At 34.6% G+C, this 20892-nt stretch overlaps 7 non-coding genes across 7 annotated transcripts; all 7 read left to right on the top strand.

Annotated features, from left to right (window-relative positions):
* The first annotated feature begins 6026 nt into the window (after positions 1 to 6026).
* On the top strand, positions 6027 to 6169 carry LOC134591811 (U12 minor spliceosomal RNA). Its single transcript, XR_010088531.1, has one exon. It is a non-coding gene; the product is annotated as a U12 minor spliceosomal RNA (small nuclear RNA).
* Positions 6170 to 8028: 1859 nt separating this feature from the next.
* Positions 8029 to 8171, top strand: LOC134591850 (U12 minor spliceosomal RNA). The gene has a single exon (XR_010088563.1). It is a non-coding gene; the product is annotated as a U12 minor spliceosomal RNA (small nuclear RNA).
* Positions 8172 to 10009: 1838 nt separating this feature from the next.
* On the top strand, positions 10010 to 10152 carry LOC134591705 (U12 minor spliceosomal RNA). The gene has a single exon (XR_010088439.1). It is a non-coding gene; the product is annotated as a U12 minor spliceosomal RNA (small nuclear RNA).
* Positions 10153 to 12002: 1850 nt separating this feature from the next.
* LOC134591704 (U12 minor spliceosomal RNA) lies at positions 12003 to 12145 on the top strand. Its single transcript, XR_010088438.1, has one exon. It is a non-coding gene; the product is annotated as a U12 minor spliceosomal RNA (small nuclear RNA).
* A 1851-nt stretch (positions 12146 to 13996) lies between these two features.
* LOC134591656 (U12 minor spliceosomal RNA) lies at positions 13997 to 14139 on the top strand. Its single transcript, XR_010088398.1, has one exon. It is a non-coding gene; the product is annotated as a U12 minor spliceosomal RNA (small nuclear RNA).
* A 1851-nt stretch (positions 14140 to 15990) lies between these two features.
* LOC134591679 (U12 minor spliceosomal RNA) lies at positions 15991 to 16133 on the top strand. The gene has a single exon (XR_010088418.1). It is a non-coding gene; the product is annotated as a U12 minor spliceosomal RNA (small nuclear RNA).
* Positions 16134 to 17989: 1856 nt separating this feature from the next.
* LOC134591654 (U12 minor spliceosomal RNA) lies at positions 17990 to 18132 on the top strand. Its single transcript, XR_010088397.1, has one exon. It is a non-coding gene; the product is annotated as a U12 minor spliceosomal RNA (small nuclear RNA).
* The last annotated feature ends 2760 nt before the right edge of the window (positions 18133 to 20892 follow it).

The raw sequence follows: 20892 nt of genomic DNA, 5'->3' as shown, positions 1-20892 counted from the left end.
AAAAAAAAAAAAAAAAAAAAAAAAAAAGTATAAATTTTTTTTGTGTGTTTGTAATTTGTTTTAGTCGTGTGTAAAACATGCAGCGTATGTATAACTTGCAGGAGGCATATGCCTTCTTGGCGTCAGACTCTGACGCCACTGACACTGCGTCAGATTTTGACCCAGGTCAGTTTTCTGACATGTCTAGTCAAGACGACATGTCATCTGTGTGTGAGCCGGCTGAAGAAAGAAGCTGTGCTTCCTCTGCTATGCCAAATGTGGAGGAGGACTGGGTACCTCCACAGTTAGCCGAGCCCAACGTCCCCCCTTTTAGTGCCAACGCAGGCATTAATGTTAATGTGGATGGCTTCTCCCCAATGCAGTATGTAGAACTATTTTTAGGGGATACCATCTGGGAGGAGATTGCTTCCCAGACTAACTTGTATGCTACCCAATTTATTGACAACAATCCAGGTAGCTATACAGCCAGGGAGCATGACTGGCATCCCACAGATGTCCCAGAGCTTAAAAAGTTCTGGGCTCTTACAATGCTCATGGGGATTATAAAAAAGCCATCGATTCGCTCATACTGGAGCACCAACCCAATAATGTCGAGTCCAGTATTCTCCCAAACCATGCCTAGAGCCAGATACAAGTTACTGCTGAGATTTTTAAATTTCAGTGACAATACCCTCTGTCACCCTAGAGATCACCCAATACGATAGGCTTTATAAAATACGCCCACTGCTAGACCATTTTCAGGACAAATTTTCGGATGTTTATACCCCCCAACAAAATTTATCCATAGATGAATCTCTAATGAAATACAAAGGGAGATTAGGGTTCAGACAATACATCCCCTCAAAGCGCTCTAGGTATGGCATTAAACTGTACAAACTGTGTGAGAGCGAAAGCGGATACACATTTGCCTTTCGTGTATATGAGGGGAAAGATGGTCAACTGGACCCTCCTGACTGTCCTGACTCCCTGGGGACAAGTGGGAAACTTGTATGGGACCTACTAAACCCCTTGTTTAATAAAGGTTACCACCTTTATGTGGATAATTTTTATAGTAGTGTCCGTCTATTTAAAACACTTTATGCTTTACAGACACTGGCCTGCGGCACTGCCAGAAAAAATTCCAAAGACTTTCCACGATCTCTCATAGATGCAAAATTAAAAAAAGGCGAATGTAAAGCACTTCGGAAAGCTGAGGTGCTTGCACTAAAATTTAGGGACAGGAAGGATGTCCACATGCTCACCACCATCCATGACGAACGCATGTCCGACGTCTCTGTCCGGGGCAGAGTAGAGTCCAAACCGGTTTGCATCAGGGCGTATAATAAGTACATGGGTGGTGTTGATTTGGCTGATCAGCTGATGCAGCCGTATCTTATTTTATGAAAAACCAAAGCATGGTATAAAAAGGTGGCTATATATCTGATGCAAATAGCAACCCACAACTCATTTTTACTTTTTAAAAAAAATAATCCAGGGAAAATCACCTTTCTCCAATTTCAATTGAAAATAATTTCTTTAACAATTTATGGAGATGGACAAGTTCCAACAACGGTGCAAGCTGAGTCCAGACATTTTATTTTTAAGTTACCGCCAACTGCTAGAAAAAAAACCCCCCAGAAACGTTGCCGGGTCTGTTTTAAAAACGGGAAAAGGACAGACACCCCTTTTCACTGTCCTGATTGTCCTTCGAAACCAGGACTCTGTGTAGGAACATGTTTCAAGCTGTACCACACAGAACAGTTGTAAGAAGTGTTCCTGAATTTTTATTTTATTTTCTGTTTCTTTGGAAAGCAGACATTTTTTTGTTAGTCAGTTTCCTTCCCCCAAATCTCCATTTAGATTCTATTTGCAGGAGTCAGTTTAAAGATTGCTGCTAAATGTACATTTGCTACCTGCACATTTGGCCTAACAAGTTTTCTGGCAGTAACACATAACCAGCTGTCCAAAACCAGATGACGTGTGCATAAAAACCAGAATAAAGAAAATACCACTACACTTTCTTTGGGGGGCAAAATGGTTGGGGGAAAGAAGTCAAAACACCCCATCCTCTATAACATTTGATGTCTACTTTATAAAAATATATACTATACATATTGGCATGATGGTAACATTAACTGGGGGGTACAAAAATATGTCAAACTGAAGATAGACCAAGCATACCTATATATCAAGTTGAAAAACTGACATGTACAAGTTCTGATTGTTGCCTTTTGGCCCCCAAACAACCCGGCAACCATATACATGGGGGGTATCACTGTACTCAAGAGATGTTGCTGAACATATTGGGCAGTGTTTGGCAGTGACACATAACAGGATCTGTTAATTCATGCCTAAAGTACAATGTGTGTGACAAAGAAACAAAAAAAGATTACTATCCAAAAGTTTGACAAAGGCTGGTGGTAGAATTCAGTGCATGAAAAGTGTTAAAATACCACAATTTAAAATGCCCTGGGTTGTCTACTTTTCAAAAATATATGGTTTGATGGGGGTAAAAAACATTGGCTCAAATGGGACATGGGCGCAGGTTGATTACATGTCAAAATTCCAAGTTGGGAAACTGATAAGCGCACCTGCCAAACGTGGCCTTTTAGCCCCCAAAGAACCCGACAAGCCTATGCATGGGTGGTATCACTGTATTCAGGAGATCTTGCTGAACACATATTGGGGTGTTGTTTGGCAGTGACACATAACAGGATCTGATAATTCATGCCTAAAGTACAAGGTGTGTGAAAAAAACTGAAAAAAATTTACTAACTCAATGTTTGACAAAGCCTGGTGGTAGAATTAGTGCATGGAAAGTGTAAAAATTCCACCATGTGAAATACCCTAGGGTGTCTACTTTTCAAAAATATATGGTTTGATGGGGGTAAAATACATTGGCCGGCTTCAAAAATGTCCCAAATAGGACATGCATGCAGGTTGACTACATGTCAAAATTCCGAGCTGGGAAACTGATATGCGCACCTGCAAAATGTGGCCTTTTAGCCCCCAAACAACCCAAAACACCTATACATGGGGGGTATCCCTGTACTCGGGAGATGTTGCTGAACACATATTGGGGTGTTGTTTGGCAGTGACACATAACAGGATCTGTTAATTCATGCCTAAAGTACAATGTGTGTGAAAAAAACAGAAAGAAAATTACTAACTCAATGTTTGACAAAGCCTGGTGGTAGAATTAGTGCATGGAAAGTGTAAAAATTCCACCATGTGAAATACCCTAGGGTGTCTACTTTTCAAAAATATATGGTTTGATGGGGGTAAAATACATTGGCCGGCTTCAAAAATGTCCCAAATAGGACATGCATGCAGGTTGACTACATGTCAAAATTCCGAGCTGGGAAACTGATATGCGCACCTGCAAAATGTGGCCTTTTAGCCCCCAAACAACCCAAAACACCTATACATGGGGGGTATCCCTGTACTCGGGAGATGTTACTGAACACATATTGGGGTGTTGTTTGGCAGTGACACATAACAGGATCTGTTAATTCATGCCTAAAGTACAATGTGTGTGAAAAAAACAGAAAGAAAATTACTAACTCAATGTTTGACAAAGCCTGGTGGTAGAATTAGTGCATGGAAAGTGTAAAAATTCCACCATGTGAAATACCCTAGGGTGTCTACTTTTCAAAAATATATGGTTTGATGGGGGTAAAATACATTGGCCGGCTTCAAAAATGTCCCAAATAGGACATGCATGCAGGTTGACTACATGTCAAAATTCCAAGCTGGGAAACTGATATGCGCACCTGCAAAATGTGGCCTTTTAGCCCCCAAACAACCCAAAACACCTATACATGGGGGGTATCCCTGTACTCGGGAGATATTGCTAAACACATATTGGGGTGTTGTTTGGCAGTGACACATAACAGGATCTGTTAATTCATGCCTAAAGTACAATGTGTGTGAAAAAAACAGAAAAAAAATTACTAACTCAATGTTTGACAAAGCCTGGTGGTAGAATTAGTGCATGGAAAGTGTAAAAATCCCACCATGTGAAATACCCTAGGGTGTCTACTTTTCAAAAATATATGGTTTGATGGGGGTAAAATACATTGGCCGGCTTCAAAAATGTCCCAAATAGGACATGCATGCAGGTTGACTACATGTCAAAATTCCGAGCTGGGAAACTGATAAGCGCACCTGCAAAATGTGGCCTTTTAGCCCCCAAGCAACCCAATACACCTATACATGGGGGGTATCCCTGTACTCGGGAGATGTTGCTGAACACATATTGGGGTGTTGTTTGGTAGTGACACCTAACAAAATCTGTGAATTTATACCTGAATTGCAATTTATGTTAAAAAAATAAAAAAAATAAACTACCTATGCAAAGTTTGACAAAGGTTTATGGTAAAATGGCTGCATAGAAAGTATCAAAATATTCTTAGATGAATACCCTGGGTTATCTAGTTTAAGAAAAATATATACATGTGGGGTGTTTTTTGGAGATTTATGACATAACAGTGTTACAATGTCACTATTGATACATTTGAAAAATGTAAATTTTGAAACCGCAAGTTCCTACTTGTACTTATAGCCCTATAACTTGCAAATAAAAGCAAAAAAACACGTAAACATTGGGTGTTTTTAAACTAAGGACAAAATGTTTAATCTATTTAGAAGTTTGTTTCATTCGATTTTGTAGATCAGTAAAATATTTTTTAAGTAGAAGTCAAAAAACACGTTTTTTTGGTTTTTTTTCACCATATTTTACTATTTTTTTCAAGTAAATGATATGAAATGATACAAATAATGGTATGTAAAGAAAGCCCTTCTTGTCCTGAAAAAAACAATATATAACTTGTATGGGAACAGTAAATGAGAGAGCGGAAAATTACAGCTAAACACAAACACCACAAAAGTGTTAAAATAGCTCTGGTCCTTAACGTACAAACATCGCAAAAACAGTCCGGTCCTGAAGGGGTTAAACAATAAGCAATAGAGCTATAATCACAACAGGAGCTTGCATGTCCATAATATGCCTGGTTAATAGACAAGCATTAAGGTTAAAGTGACATCATAATTTAATATTCCATTTTCCAAAAAATCAGTTTTATTAAACCTTGATTTACATGTTAGATGATTACTGCAATATTTATGAAATTATTTTACAAAAATAGAATTGAAATGACATGACAGCAATTTCTAGAATAAAATATTCTTAAATGTGAACTTAATCATTTGCATAAATAACAGAGTAGGCGTGGCTTAACATACTGATTTTTTTTCAACAAAAAAGTTACCTTTTTCTTTGATTTTATTCCCAGGATCTCTTTTATTCTTTTTTTAAATTGATTTGTACGTATAACTATAACATACAACAATCAAGTCATAAAATGACATACATTCCTTCTCTCAAAGAGAAAGAAAAGGAAAAACACAAGAACAAGCCAGAAAAAGATATAAATTATATGTAACAATTTTCCAACATAATGTATTATTTTTCTACAACTTTGTTTGTTCTGGTCAGGAGATCTATATGATAGTGAATATTCATTTGCATAGTAAAAGTTTATTTCAATACTATATATGGTTTACATATATATATATCAATGTTGGTGTGTCCATGAATTCACTGAATCTTGGTTAGTGCCTAATGTTTGGAACTTAGACTAGTAATTTATTAGCTTTACATGACTAATATGTCTATTACAATATTTTCCCTTTTTGATTCCCATTGTAAAATGAGTCCAGTTGTTACATGTAATTACACATTCCAGTCTAGTAAACTGCCCAGGTTTACCTACATCATCTAGTATTTACACTGCAATTAGAGGTTAAGGGTGTCTATATGGAAATTCAAGTTACTTTATATTTGTATATTGCATGTGCTTATTTCCTTACATATTAATTTAATTTCCGTTTGGAAAACAAAAATTAAATAGCTATATATCTCTTTTATTAGGAAATGGTTTGTTGGCCCAAATCCGTGTTAGTTTCATGAAAGTTTTTCAGTATGTCACACCAATTTCACTAAGAGGTACCCCAGAAACCATGCAGCGCATGTGGCTTTGTCATGTATGCCTTAAACTAATGAGTAAGGAAAATAACAAGTTGGGGTAATGCCTAACTTCAATATTATGACCAATTTTAGTTTGGTTATAGGTTACCCCTTGGAGGATCCACCTACTTTGTGGGATCTCTAGGTGCTGTGATCTGCCCTATCCTTGTGTCGTATAAAAATTAGATTAGTGGGAACCTTTTTGTATCCATATATCTTACATCATACTAGGACATGTGAGAAAAAATATATACTTAGAATACCAATTTTGTATAGGCCTATTTAATTGGCTACTTTCCTGCTCCTTTCTAAAATGATATTGTGTTGCCAATTCCAACCTGTCAGTGCAGCATGATGATTCATGAGCCCAAGAGACTAAGCAAAAAGCAATGCATACGAATGCGTATAGTGAGTGTTCGGGAGTTTACTAATAGTGCCAATACATTTTCATGCTATTGATAGCGTTTGGGCATTTGGCGGTTTGGGAGTTATTTCAGGAGTTTGTGGCGTAAAATCAGGGAAATAGAACATTGTTCAATGCCATGTTGTGATCACTGTACGAAATTTGAAATTAATGGTTTGACTTTGTTAATTTAAGGCTATTCGGTATTGAGGGAACTGATTTTTATGTTAAATTCATCTGGTTCAATTAAATCGCGCCTAATGAATGAATTAATTTCCATCGGAAATGAATGGAAAAATGGACAGATTTCTCTTCTGACAAAACCAATTTTTTTCCGTACAAATGCATTCATACGAAACAAAAATTTCGGAGGTGCCCAAATCTAGTTGACAACTATTTGAACCGAAACATCCATGCAATTAAAGCAATGTATAGAAAATGATATGGAAAGTAAAATTGTAAAATATCTATTCTATTTTTGGAACAAATAAAGGCTTTTTCTTACTATAGAAAAAGCTGTTAAACAATAAGCAATAGAGCTATAATCTCAACAGAACCTTGCATGTCAATAATATGCCTGGTTAATAGACAAGCATTAAGGTTAAAGTGACATCATCATTTAATATTCCATTTTCCAAAAAATCAGTTTTATTAAACCTTGATTTACATTGTAGATGATTACTGCAATATCTATCAAATTTGTTTACAAAAATAGAATTGAAATGACATGACAGCAATTTCTAGAGTAAAATATTCTTAAATGTGAACTTAATCATTTGCATAAATAACAGAGTAGGCGTGGCTTAACATACTGATTTTTTTCAACAGAAAAGTTACCTTTTTCTTTGATTTTATTCCCAGGATCTCTTTTATTCTTTTTTTAAATTGATTTGTACGTATGACTATAACATACAACAATCAAGTCATAAAATGACATACATTCCTTCTCTCAAAGAGAAAGAAAAGGAAAAACACAAGAACAAGCCAGAAAAAGATATAAATTATATGTAACAATTTTCCAACATAATGTATTATTTTTCTACAACTTTGTTTGTTCTGGTCAGGAGATCTATATGATATTGAATATTCATTTGCATAGTAAAAGTTTATTTCAATACTATATATGGTTTACATATATATATATATATCAATGTTGGTGTGTCCATGAATTCACTGAATCTTGGTTAGTGCCTAATGTTTGGAACTTAGACTAGTAATTTATTAGCTTTACATGACTAATATGTCTATTACAATATTTTCCCTTTTTGATTCCCATTGTAAAATGAGTCCAGTTGTTACATGTAATTACACATTCCAGTCTAGTAAACTGCCCAGGTTTACCTACATCATCTAGTATTTACACTGCAATTAGAGGTTAAGGGTGGCTATATGGAAATTCAAGTTACTTTATATTTGTATATTGCATGTCCTTATTTCCTTACATATTAATTTAATTTCCGTTTGGAAAACAAAAATTAAATAGCTATATATCTCTTTTATTAGGAAATGGTTTGTTGGCCCAAATCCGTGTTAGTTTCATGAAAGTTTTTCAGTATGTCACACCAATTTCACTAAGAGGTACCCCAGAAACCATGCAGCGCATGTGGCTTTGTCATGTATGCCTTAAACTAATGAGTAAAGAAAATAACAAGTTGGTGTAATGCCTAACTTCAATATAATGGCCAATTTTTGTTTGGGTATAGGTTACCCCTTGGAGGATCCACCTACTTTGTGGGATCTCTAGGTGCTGTGATCTGCCCTATCCTTGTGTCGTATAAAAATTAGATTAGTGGGAACCTTTTTGTATCCCTATATCTTACATCATACTAGGACATGTGAGAAAAAAAATATACTTAGAATACCAATTTTGTATAGGCCTATTTAATTGGCTACTTTCCTGCTCCTTTCTAAAATGATATTGTGTTGCCAATTCCAACCTGTCAGTGCAGCATGATGATTCATGAGAGACTAAGCAAAAAGCAATGCATACGAATGCGTATAGTGAGTGTTCGGGAGTTTACTAATAGTGCCAATACATTTTCATGCTATTGATAGCGTTTGGGCATTTGGCGGTTTGGGAGTTATTTCAGGAGTTTGTGGCGTAAAATCAGGGAAATAGAACATTAGTCAATGCCATGTTGTGATCAATGTACGAAATTTGAAATTAATGGTTTGACTTTGTTAATTTAAGGCTATTCGGTATTGAGGGAACTGATTTTTAAGTTAAATTCATCTGGTTCAATTAAATCGCGCCTAATGAATGAATGAATTTCCATCGAAAATGAATGTAAAAATGGACAGATTTCTCTTCTGACAAAACCAATTTTTTCCGTACAAATGCATTCATACGAAACAAAAATTTCGGAGGTGCCCAAATCTAGTTGACAACTATTTGAACAAAAACATCCATGCAATTAAAGCAATGTACAGAAAATGATATGGAAAGTAAAATTTCTATTCTATTTTTGGAACAAATAAAGGCTTTTTCTTACTATAGAAAAAGCTGTTAAACAATAAGCAATAGAGCTATAATCACAATAGGACCTTGCATGTCAATAATATGCCTGGTTAATAGACAAGCATTAAGGTTAAAGTGACATCATAATTTAATATTCCATTTTCCAAAAAATCAGTTTTATTAAACCTTGATTTACATTGTAGATGATTACTGCAATATCTATCAAAATTTTTTACAAAAATAGAATTGAAATGACATGACAGCAATTTCTAGAGTAAAATATTCTTAAATGTGAACTTAATCATTTGCATAAATAACAGAGTAGGCGTGGCTTAACATACTGATTTTTTTCAACAGAAAAGTTACCTTTTTCTTTGATTTTATTCCTAGGATCTCTTTTATTCTTTTTTTAAATTGATTTGTACGTATAACTATAACATACAACAATCAAGTCATAATATGACATACATTCCTTCTCTCAAAGAGAAAGAAAAGGAAAAACACAAGAACAAGCCAGAAAAAGATATAAATTATATGTAACAATTTTCCAACATAATGTATTATTTTTCTACAACTTTGTTTGTTCTGGTCAGGAGATCTATATGATATTGAATATTCATTTGCATAGTAAAAGTTTATTTCAATACTATATATGGTTTACATGTATATATCAATGTTGGTGTGTCCATGAATTCACTGAATCTTGGTTAGTGCCTAATGTTTGGAACTTAGACTAGTAATTTATTAGCTTTACATGACTAGTATGTCTATTACAATATTTTCCCTTTTTGATTCCCATTGTAAAATGAGTCCAGTTGTTACATGTAATTACACATTCCAGTCTAGTAAACTGCCCAGGTTTACCTACATCATCTAGTATTTACACTGCAATTAGAGGTTAAGGGTGGCTATATGGAAATTCAAGTTACTTTATATTTGTATATTGCATGTGCTTATTTCCTTACATATTAATTTAATTTCCGTTTGGAAAACAAAAATTAAATAGTTATATATCTCTTTTATTAGGAAATGGTTTGTTGGCCCAAATCCGTGTTAGTTTCATGAAAGTATTTCAGTATGTCACACCAATTTCACTAAGAGGTACCCCAGAAACCATGCAGCGCATGTGGCTTTGTCATGTATGCCTTAAACTAATGAGTAAGGAAAATAACAAGTTGGGGTAATGCCTAACTTCAATATTATGACCAATTTTTGTTTGGGTATAGGTTACCCATTGGAGGATCCACCTACTTTGTGGGACCTCTAGGTGCTGTGATCTGCCCTATCCTTGTGTCGTGTAAAAATTAGATTAGTGGGAACATTTTTGTATCCATATATTTTACATCATACTAGGACATGTGAGAAAAAAATATACTTAGAATAGCAATTTTGTATAGGCCTATTTAATTGGCTACTTTCCTGCTCCTTTCTAAAATGATATTGTGTTGCCAATTCCAACCTGTCAGTGCAGCATGATGATTCATGAGCCCAAGAGACTAAGCAAAAAGCAATGTATACGAATGCGTATAGTGAGTGTTCGGGAGTTAACTAATAGTGCCAATACATTTTCATGCTATTGATAGCGTTTGGGCATTTGGCGGTTTGGGAGTTATTTCAGGAGTTTGTGGCGTAAAATCAGGGAAATAGAACATTGTTCAATGCCATGTTGTGATCAATGTACGAAATTTGAAATTAATGGTTTGACTTTGTTAATTTAAGGCTATTCGGTATTGAGGGAACTGATTTTTATGTTAAATTCATCTGGTTCAATTAAATCGCGCCTAATGAATGAATGAATTTCCATCGAAAATGAATGGAAAAATGGACAGATTTCTCTTCTGACAAAACCAATTTTTTCCGTACAAATGCATTCATACGAAACAAAAATTTCGGAGGTGCCCAAATCTAGTTGAAAACTATTTGAACCAAAACATCCATGCAATTAAAGCAATGTACAGAAAATGATATGGAAAGTAAAATTGCTAAATATCTATTCTATTTTTGGAACAAATAAAGGCTTTTTCTTACTATAGAAAAAGCTGTTAAACAATAAGCAATAGAGCTATAATCACAATAGGACCTTGCATGTCAATAATATGCCTGGTTAATAGACAAGCATTAAGGTTAAAGTGACATCATAATTTAATATTCCATTTTCCAAAAAATCAGTTTTATTAAACCTTGATTTACATTGTAGATGATTACTGCAATATCTATCAAAATTTTTTACAAAAATAGAATTGAAATGACATGACAGCAATTTCTAGAGTAAAATATTCTTAAATGTGAACTAAATAATTTGCATAAATAACAGAGTAGGCGTGGCTTAACATACTGATTTTTTTCAACAGAAAAGTTACCTTTTTCTTTGATTTTATTCCCAGGATCTCTTTTATTCTTTTTTAAATTGATTTGTACGTATAACTATAACATACAACAATCAAGTCATAAAATGACATACATTCCTTCTCTCAAAGAGAAAGAAAAGGAAAAACACAAGAACAAGCCAGAAAAAGATATAAATTATATGTAACAATTTTCCAACATAATGTATTATTTTTCTACAACTTTGTTTGTTCTGGTCAGGAGATCTATATGATATTGAATATTCATTTGCATAGTAAAAGTTTATTTCAATACTATATATGGTTTACATATATATATCAATGTTGGTGTGTCCATGAATTCACTGAATCTTGGTTAGTGCCTAATGTTTGGAACTTAGACTAGTAATTTATTAGCTTTACATGACTAGTATGTCTATTACAATATTTTCCCTTTTTGATTCCCATTGTAAAATGAGTCCAGTTGTTACATGTAATTACACATTCCAGTCTAGTAAACTGCCCAGGTTTACCTACATCATCTAGTATTTACACTGCAATTAGAGGTTAAGGGTGGCTATATGGAAATTCAAGTTACTTTATATTTGTATATTGCATGTGCTTATTTCCTTACATATTAATTTAATTTCCGTTTGGAAAACAAAAATTAAATAGCTATATATCTCTTTTATTAGGAAATGGTTTGTTGGCCCAAATCCGTGTTAGTTTCATGAAAGTATTTCAGTATGTCACACCAATTTCACTAAGAGGTACCCCAGAAACCATGCAGCGCATGTGGCTTTGTCATGTATGCCTTAAACTAATGAGTAAGGAAAATAACAAGTTGGGGTAATGCCTAACTTCAATATTATGACCAATTTTTGTTTGGGTATAGGTTACCCATTGGAGGATCCACCTACTTTGTGGGACCTCTAGGTGCTGTGATCTGCCCTATCCTTGTGTCGTGTAAAAATTAGATTAGTGGGAACCTTTTTGTATCCATATATTTTACATCATACTAGGACATGTGAGAAAAAAAAATATACTTAGAATAGCAATTTTGTATAGGCCTATTTAATTGGCTACTTTCCTACTCCTTTCTAAAATGATATTGTGTTGCCAATTCCAACCTGTCAGTGCAGCATGATGATTCATGAGCCCAAGAGACTAAGCAAAAAGCAATGCATACGAATGCGTGTAGTGAGTGTTCGGGAGTTTACTAATAGTGCCAATACATTTTCATGCGATTGATAGCGTTTGGGCATTTGGCGGTTTGGGAGTTATTTCAGGAGTTTGTGGCGTAAAATCAGGGAAATAGAACATTGTTCAATGCCATGTTGTGATCAATGTACGAAATTTGAAATTAATGGTTTGACTTTGTTAATTTAAGGCTATTCGGTATTGAGGTTACTGATTTTTATGTTATATTCATCTGGTTCAATTAAATCGCGCCTAATGAATGAATTTCCATCGAAAATGAATGGAAAAATGGACAGATTTCTCTTCTGACAAAACCAATTTTTTTCCATACAAATGCATTCATACGAAACAAAAATTTCGGAGGTGCCCAAATCTAGTTGACAACTATGTGAACTGAAACATCCAAGCAATTAAAGCAATGTACAGAAAATGATATGGAAAGTAAAATTGTAAAATATCTCTTCTATTTTTGGAACAAATAAAGGCTTTTTCTTACAATAGAAAAAGCTGTTAAACAATAAGCAATAGAGCTATAATCACAAGAGGATCTTGCATGTCCATAATATGCCTGGTTAATAGACAAGCATTAAGGTTAAAGTGACATCATAATTTAACATTCCATTTTACAAAAAATCAGTTTTATTAAACCTTGATTTACATGTTAGATGATTACTGCAATATTTATCAAAATTTTTTACAAAAATAGAATTGAAATGACATGACAGCAATTTCTAGAGTAAAATATTCTTAAATGTGAACTTAATCATTTGCATAAATAACAGAGTAGGCGTGGCTTAACATACTGATTTTTTTTCAACAGAAAAGTTACCTTTTTCTTTGATTTTATTCCCAGGATCTCTTTTATTCTTTTTTTAAATTGATTTGTACGTATAACTATAACATACAACAATCAAGTCATAAAATGACATACATTCCTTCTCTCAAAGAGAAAGAAAAGGAAAAACACAAGAACAAGCCAGAAAAAGATATAAATTATATGTAACAATTTTCCAACATAATGTATTATTTTTCTACAACTTTGTTTGTTCTGGTCAGGAGATCTATATGATATTGAATATTCATTTGCATAGTAAAAGTTTATTTCAATACTATATATGGTTTACATATATATATCAATGTTGGTGTGTCCATGAATTCACTGAATCTTGGTTAGTGCCTAATGTTTGGAACTTAGACTAGTAATTTATTAGCTTTACATGACTAGTATGTCTATTACAATATTTTCCCTTTTTGATTCCCATTGTAAAATGAGTCCAGTTGTTACATGTAATTACACATTCCAGTCTAGTAAACTGCCCAGGTTTACCTACATCATCTAGTATTTACACTGCAATTAGAGGTTAAGGGTGGCTATATGGAAATTCAAGTTACTTTATATTTGTATATTGCATGTGCCTATTTCCTTACATATTAATTTAATTTCCGTTTGGAAAACAAAAATTAAATAGCTATATATCTCTTTTATTAGGAAATGGTTTGTTGGCCCAAATCCGTGTTAGTTTCATGAAAGTATTTCAGTATGTCACACCAATTTCACTAAGAGGTACCCCAGATACCATGCAGCGCATGTGGCTTTGTCATGTATGCCTTAAACTAATGAGTAAGGAAAATAACAAGTTGGGGTAATGCCTAACTTCAATATTATGACCAATTTTTGTTTGGGTATAGGTTACCCCTTGGAGGATCCACCTACTTTGTGGGACCTTTAGGTGCTGTGATCTGCCCTATCCTTGTGTCGTGTAAAAATTAGATTAGTGGGAACCTTTTTGTATCCATATATTTTACATCATACTAGGACATGTGAGAAAAAAAATATACTTAGAATAGCAATTTTGTATAGGCCTATTTAATTGGCTACTTTCCTACTCCTTTCTAAAATGATATTGTGTTGCCAATTCCAACCTGTCAGTGCAGCATGATGATTCATGAGCCCAAGAGACTAAGCAAAAAGCAATGCATACGAATGCGTGTAGTGAGTGTTCGGGAGTTTACTAATAGTGCTAATACATTTTCATGCGATTGATAGCGTTTGGGCATTTGGCGGTTTGGGAGTTATTTCAGGAGTTTGTGGCGTAAAATCAGGGAAATAGAACATTGTTCAATGCCATGTTGTGATCAATGTACGAAATTTGAAATTAATGGTTTGACTTTGTTAATTTAAGGCTATTCGGTATTGAGGTTACTGATTTTTATGTTATATTCATCTGGTTCAATTAAATCGCGCCTAATGAATGAATTTCCATCGAAAATGAATGGAAAAATGGACAGATTTCTCTTCTGACAAAACCAATTTTTTTCCGTACAAATGCATTCATACGAAACAAAAATTTCGGAGGTGCCCAAATCTAGTTGACAACTATTTGAACCAAAACATCCATGCAATTAAAGCAATGTACAGAAAATGATATGGAAAGTAAAATTGTAAAATATCTCTTCTATTTTTGGAACAAATAAAGGCTTTTTCTTACAATAGAAAAAGCTGTTAAACAATAAGCAATAAAGCTATAATCACAACAGGAGCTTGCATGTCCATAATATGCCTGGTTAATAGACAAGCATTAAGGTTAAAGTGACATCATAATTTAATATTCCATTTTCCAAAAAATCAGTTTTATTAAACCTTGATTTACATGTTAGATGATTACTGCAATATTTATCAAAATTTTTTACAAAAATAGAATTGAAATGACATGACAGCAATTTCTAGAGTAAAATATTCTTAAATGTGAACTTAATCATTTGCATAAATAACAGAGTAGGCGTGGCTTAACATACTGATTTTTTTCAACAGAAAAGTTACCTTTTTCTTTGATTTTATTCCCAGGATCTCTTTTATTCTTTTTTTAAATTGATTTGTACGTATAACTATAACATACAACAATCAAGTCATAAAATGACATACATTCCTTCTCTCAAAGAGAAAGAAAAGGAAAAACACAAGAACAAGCCAGAAAAAGATATAAATTATATGTAACAATTTTCCAACATAATGTATTATTTTTCTACAACTTTGTTTGTTCTGGTCAGGAGATCTATATGATAGTGAATATTCATTTGCATAGTAAAAGTTAATTTCAATACTACATATGGTTTACATATATATATATCAATGTTGGTGTGTCCATGAATTCACTGAATCTTGGTTAGTGCCTAATGTTTGGAACTTAGACTAGTAATTTATTAGCTTTACATGACTAATATGTCTCTTACAATATTTTCCCTTTTTGATTCCCATTGTAAAATGAGTCCAGTTGTTACATGTAATTACACATTCCAGTCTAGTAAACTGCCCAGGTTTACCTACATCATCTAGTATTTACACTGCAATTCGAGGTTAAGGGTGGCTATATGGAAATTCAAGTTACTTTATATTTGTATATTGCATGTGCTTATTTCCTTACATATTAATTTAATTTCCGTTTGGAAAACAAAAATTAAATAGCTATATATCTCTTTTATTAGGAAATGGTTTGTTGGCCCAAATCCGTGTTAGTTTCATGAAAGTATTTCAGTATGTCACACCAATTTCACTAAGAGGTACCCCAGAAACCATGCAGCGCATGTGGCTTTGTCATGTATGCCTTAAACTAATGAGTAAGGAAAATAACAAGTTGGGGTAATGCCTAACTTCAATATTATGACCAATTTTTGTTTGGGTATCGGTTACCCCTTGGAGGATCCACCTACTTTGTGGGACCTCTAGGTGCTGTGATCTGCCCTATCCTTGTGTCGTATAAAAATTTGATTAGTGGGAACCTTTTTGCATCCATATATCTTACATCATACTAGGACATGTGAGAAAAAAAATATACTTAGAATAGCAATTTTGTATAGGCCTATTTAATTGGCTACTTTCCTACTCCTTTCTAAAATGATATTGTGTTGCCAATTCCAACCTGTCAGTGCAGCATGATGATTCATGAGCCCAAGAGACTAAGCAAAAAGCAATGCATACGAATGCGTATAGTGAGTGTTCGGGAGTTTACTAATAGTGCCAATACATTTTCATGCTATTGATAGCATTTGGGCATTTGGCGGTTTGGGAGTTATTTCAGGAGTTTGTGGCGTAAAATCAGGGAAATATAACATTGTTCAATGCCATGTTGTGATCAATGTACGAAATTTGAAATTAATGGTTTGACTTTGTTAATTTAAGGCTATTCGGTATTGAGGGAACTGATTTTTATGTTAAATTCATCTGGTTCAATTAAATCGCGCCTAATGAATGAATGAATTTCCATCGAAAATGAATGGAAAAATGGACAGATTTCTCTTCTGACAAAACCAATTTTTTTCCGTACAAATGCATTCATACGAAACAAAAATTTCGGAGGTGCCCAAATCTAGTTGACAACTATTTGAACCGAAACATCCATGCAATTAAAGCAATGTACAGAAAATGATATGGAAAGTAAAAGTGTAAAATCTCTATTCTATTTTTGGAACAAATAAAGGCTTTTTCTTACTATAGAAAAAGCTGTTAAACAATAAGCAATAGAGCTATAATCAAAACCGAACCTTGCATGTCAATAATATGCCTGGTTAATAGACAAGCATCAAGGTTAAAGTGACATCATAATTTAATATTCCATTTTCCAAAAAATCAGTTTTATTAAACCTTGATTTACATTGTAGATGATTACTGCAATATCTATCAAATTTTTTTTAAAAAAAAAATTGAAATGACATGACAGCAATTTCTAGAGTAAAATATTCTTAAATGTGAACTTAATCATTTGCATAAATAACAGAGTAGGCGTGGCTTAACATACTGATTTTTTTCAACAGAAAAGTTACCTTTTTCTTTGATTTTATTCCCTGGATCTCTTTTAATCTTTTTTTAAATTGATTTGTACGTATAACTATAACATACAACAATCAAGTCATAAAATGACATACATTCCTTCTCTCAAAGAGAAAGAAAAGGAAAAACACAAGAACAAGCCAGAAAAAGATATAAATTATATGTAACAATTTTCCAACATAATGTATTATTTTTCTACAACTTTGTTTGTTCTGGTCAGGAGATCTATATGATAGTGAATATTCATTTGCATAGTAAAAGTTTATTTCAATACTATATATGGTTTAAATATATATATATATCAATGTTGGTGTGTCCATGAATTCACTGAATCTTGGTTAGTGCCTAATGTTTGGAACTTAGACTAGTAATTTATTAGCTTTACATGACTAATATGTCTATTATTATATTTTCCCATTTTGATTCCCATTGTAAAATGAGTCCAGTTGTTACATGTAATTACACATTCCAGTCTAGTAAACTGCCCAGGTTTACCTACATCATCTAGTATTTACACTGCAATTAGAGGTTAAGGGTGGCTATATGGAAATTCAAGTTACTTTATATTTGTATATTGCATGTGCCTATTTCCTTACATAGTAATTTAATTTCCGTTTGGAAAACAAAAATTAAATAGCTATATATCTCTTTTATTAGGAAATGGTTTGTTGGCCCAAATCCGTGTTAGTTTCATGAAAGTTTTTCAGTATGTCACACCAATTTCACTAAGAGGTACCCCAGAAACCATGCAGCGCATGTGGCTTTGTCATGTATGCCTTAAACTAATGAGTAAGGAAAATAACAAGTTGGGGTAATGCCTAACTTCAATATTATGACCAATTTTTGTTTGGGTATAGGTTACCCCTTGGAGGATCCACCTACTTTGTGGGACCTTTAGGTGCTGTGATCTGCCCTATCCTTGTGTCGTATAAAAATTAGATTAGTGGGAACCTTTTTGTATCCATATATCTTACATCATACTAGGACATGTGAGAAAAAAAATATACTTAGAATAGCAATTTTGTATAGGCCTATTTAATTGGCTACTTTCCTTCTCCTTTCTAAAATGATATTGTGTTGCCAATTCCAACCTGTCAGTGCAGCATGATGATTCATGAGCCCAAGAGACTAAGCAAAAAGCAATGCATACGAATGCGTATAGTGAGTGTTAGGGAGTGTACTAATAGTGCCAATACATTTTCATGCTATTGATAGCGTTTGGGCATTTGGCGGTTTGGGAGTTATTTCAGGAGTTTGTGGCGTAAAATCAGGGAAATAGAACATTGTTCAATGCCATGTTGTGATCAATGTACGAAATTTGAAATTAATGGTTTGACTTTGTTAATTTAAGGCTATTCGGTATTGAGGGAACTGATTTTTATGTTAAATTCATCTGGTTCAATTAAATCGCGCCTAATGAATGAATGAATTTCCATCGAAAATGAATGGAAAAATGGACAGATTTCTCTTCTGACAAAACCAATTTTTTTCCGTACAAATGCATTCATACGAAACAAAAATTTCGGAGGTCCCCAAATCTAGTTGACAACTATGTGAAGTGAAACATCCAAGCAATTAAAGCAATGTACAGAAAATGATATGGAAAGTAAAATTTTAAAATATCTCTTCTATTTTTGGAACAAATAAAGGCTTTTTCTTACTATAGAAAAAGCTGTTAACCCTTTCAGGACCGCGGACGGTTCAGGACCGTCAGCGGTAAAACGTGCGTTTGGACCGCTGACGGTCCTGAACCGTCATAGCGGAAAACGGGCTGCAGGAAGCGATCAAAGATCGCTCTTGCCAGTACAATGATGTTACTAACTGCCAGACATCCCAGGCAGATAGTAACAGCCAATTACGGTGTGTGAGCGATCCGCGATCGCTCACAATTGGCTGCTGTCAAAGTGGGTGTTACAAACACTCACTTTGACAGTGATCTCTGCCCCTCTCTCCTCTGTAGCGTTTTGTGAGGCGAGAGAGACAGAGATCGTGATAGTTTGTTGCAGCAGAGTGTTCCAGAGAGTTGTAAAAAGTATCAGCAGTGAATTAAAAATCCATTTTAACCCCTTCCCTGCCAGATCTGTTTCAGCAGTGCATTTGTACTGTCTGTCTTTTTTTTTGCCCTTAAAGGGTTAAATTTGTTTTAAAAATATTTGTCTTAGTCTGTCTTAGTCTGTCTTAGTCTGTCTTAGTCCGTCTTAGTCTGTCGTAGTCTGTCTTAGTCTGTCGTAGTCTGTCGTAGTCAGTCAGTTTCCTTCCCCCAAATCTCCATTAGATTTTTGTGACAGGAGTTAGTTTAGGGATTGCTGTTTAGTCTGTTTTAATAAAAAAAAAAAAAAAAAAAAAAAAAAAGTATAAATTTTTTTTGTGTGTTTGTAATTTGTTTTAGTCGTGTGTAAAACATGCAGCGTATGTATAACTTGCAGGAGGCATATGCCTTCTTGGCGTCAGACTCTGACGCCACTGACACTGCGTCAGATTTTGACCCAGGTCAGTTTTCTGACATGTCTAGTCAAGACGACATGTCATCTGTGTGTGAGCCGGCTGAAGAAAGAAGCTGTGCTTCCTCTGCTATGCCAAATGTGGAGGAGGACTGGGTACCTCCACAGTTAGCCGAGCCCAACGTCCCCCCTTTTAGTGCCAACGCAGGCATTAATGTTAATGTGGATGGCTTCTCCCCAATGCAGTATGTAGAACTATTTTTAGGGGATACCATCTGGGAGGAGATTGCTTCCCAGACTAACTTGTATGCTACCCAATTTATTGACAACAATCCAGGTAGCTATACAGCCAGGGAGCATGACTGGCATCCCACAGATGTCCCAGAGCTTAAAAAGTTCTGGGCTCTTACAATGCTCATGGGGATTATAAAAAAGCCATCGATTCGCTCATACTGGAGCACCAACCCAATAATGTCGAGTCCAGTATTCTCCCAAACCATGCCTAGAGCCAGATACAAGTTACTGCTGAGATTTTTAAATTTCAGTGACAATACCCTCTGTCACCCTAGAGATCACCCCCAATACGATAGGCTTTATAAAATACGCCCACTGCTAGACCATTTTCAGGACAAATTTTCGGATGTTTATACCCCCCAACAAAATTTATCCATAGATGAATCTCTAATGAAATACAAAGGGAGATTAGGGTTCAGACAATACATCCCCTCAAAGCGCTCTAGGTATGGCATTAAACTGTACAAACTGTGTGAGAGCGAAAGCGGATACACATTTGCCTTTCGTGTATATGAGGGGAAAGATGGTCAACTGGACCCTCCTGACTGTCCTGACTCCCTGGGGACAAGTGGGAAACTTGTATGGGACCTACTAAACCCCTTGTTTAATAAAGGTTACCACCTTTATGTGGATAATTTTTATAGTAGTGTCCGTCTATTTAAAACACTTTATGCTTTACAGACACTGGCCTGCGGCACTGCCAGAAAAAATTCCAAAGACTTTCCACGATCTCTCATAGATGCAAAATTAAAAAAAGGCGAATGTAAAGCACTTCGGAAAGCTGAGGTGCTTGCACTAAAATTTAGGGACAGGAAGGATGTCCACATGCTCACCACCATCCATGACGAACGCATGTCCGACGTCTCTGTCCGGGGCAGAGTAGAGTCCAAACCGGTTTGCATCAGGGCGTATAATAAGTACATGGGTGGTGTTGATTTGG

Source organism: Pelobates fuscus, chromosome 2 (genome assembly GCF_036172605.1).
Source record: "Pelobates fuscus isolate aPelFus1 chromosome 2, aPelFus1.pri, whole genome shotgun sequence".
Classification (NCBI taxonomy): domain Eukaryota; kingdom Metazoa; phylum Chordata; class Amphibia; order Anura; family Pelobatidae; genus Pelobates; species Pelobates fuscus.
The sequence above is the reverse complement of the archived record's forward strand: the minus strand, read 5'-3'. Positions and strand labels throughout refer to the sequence as shown.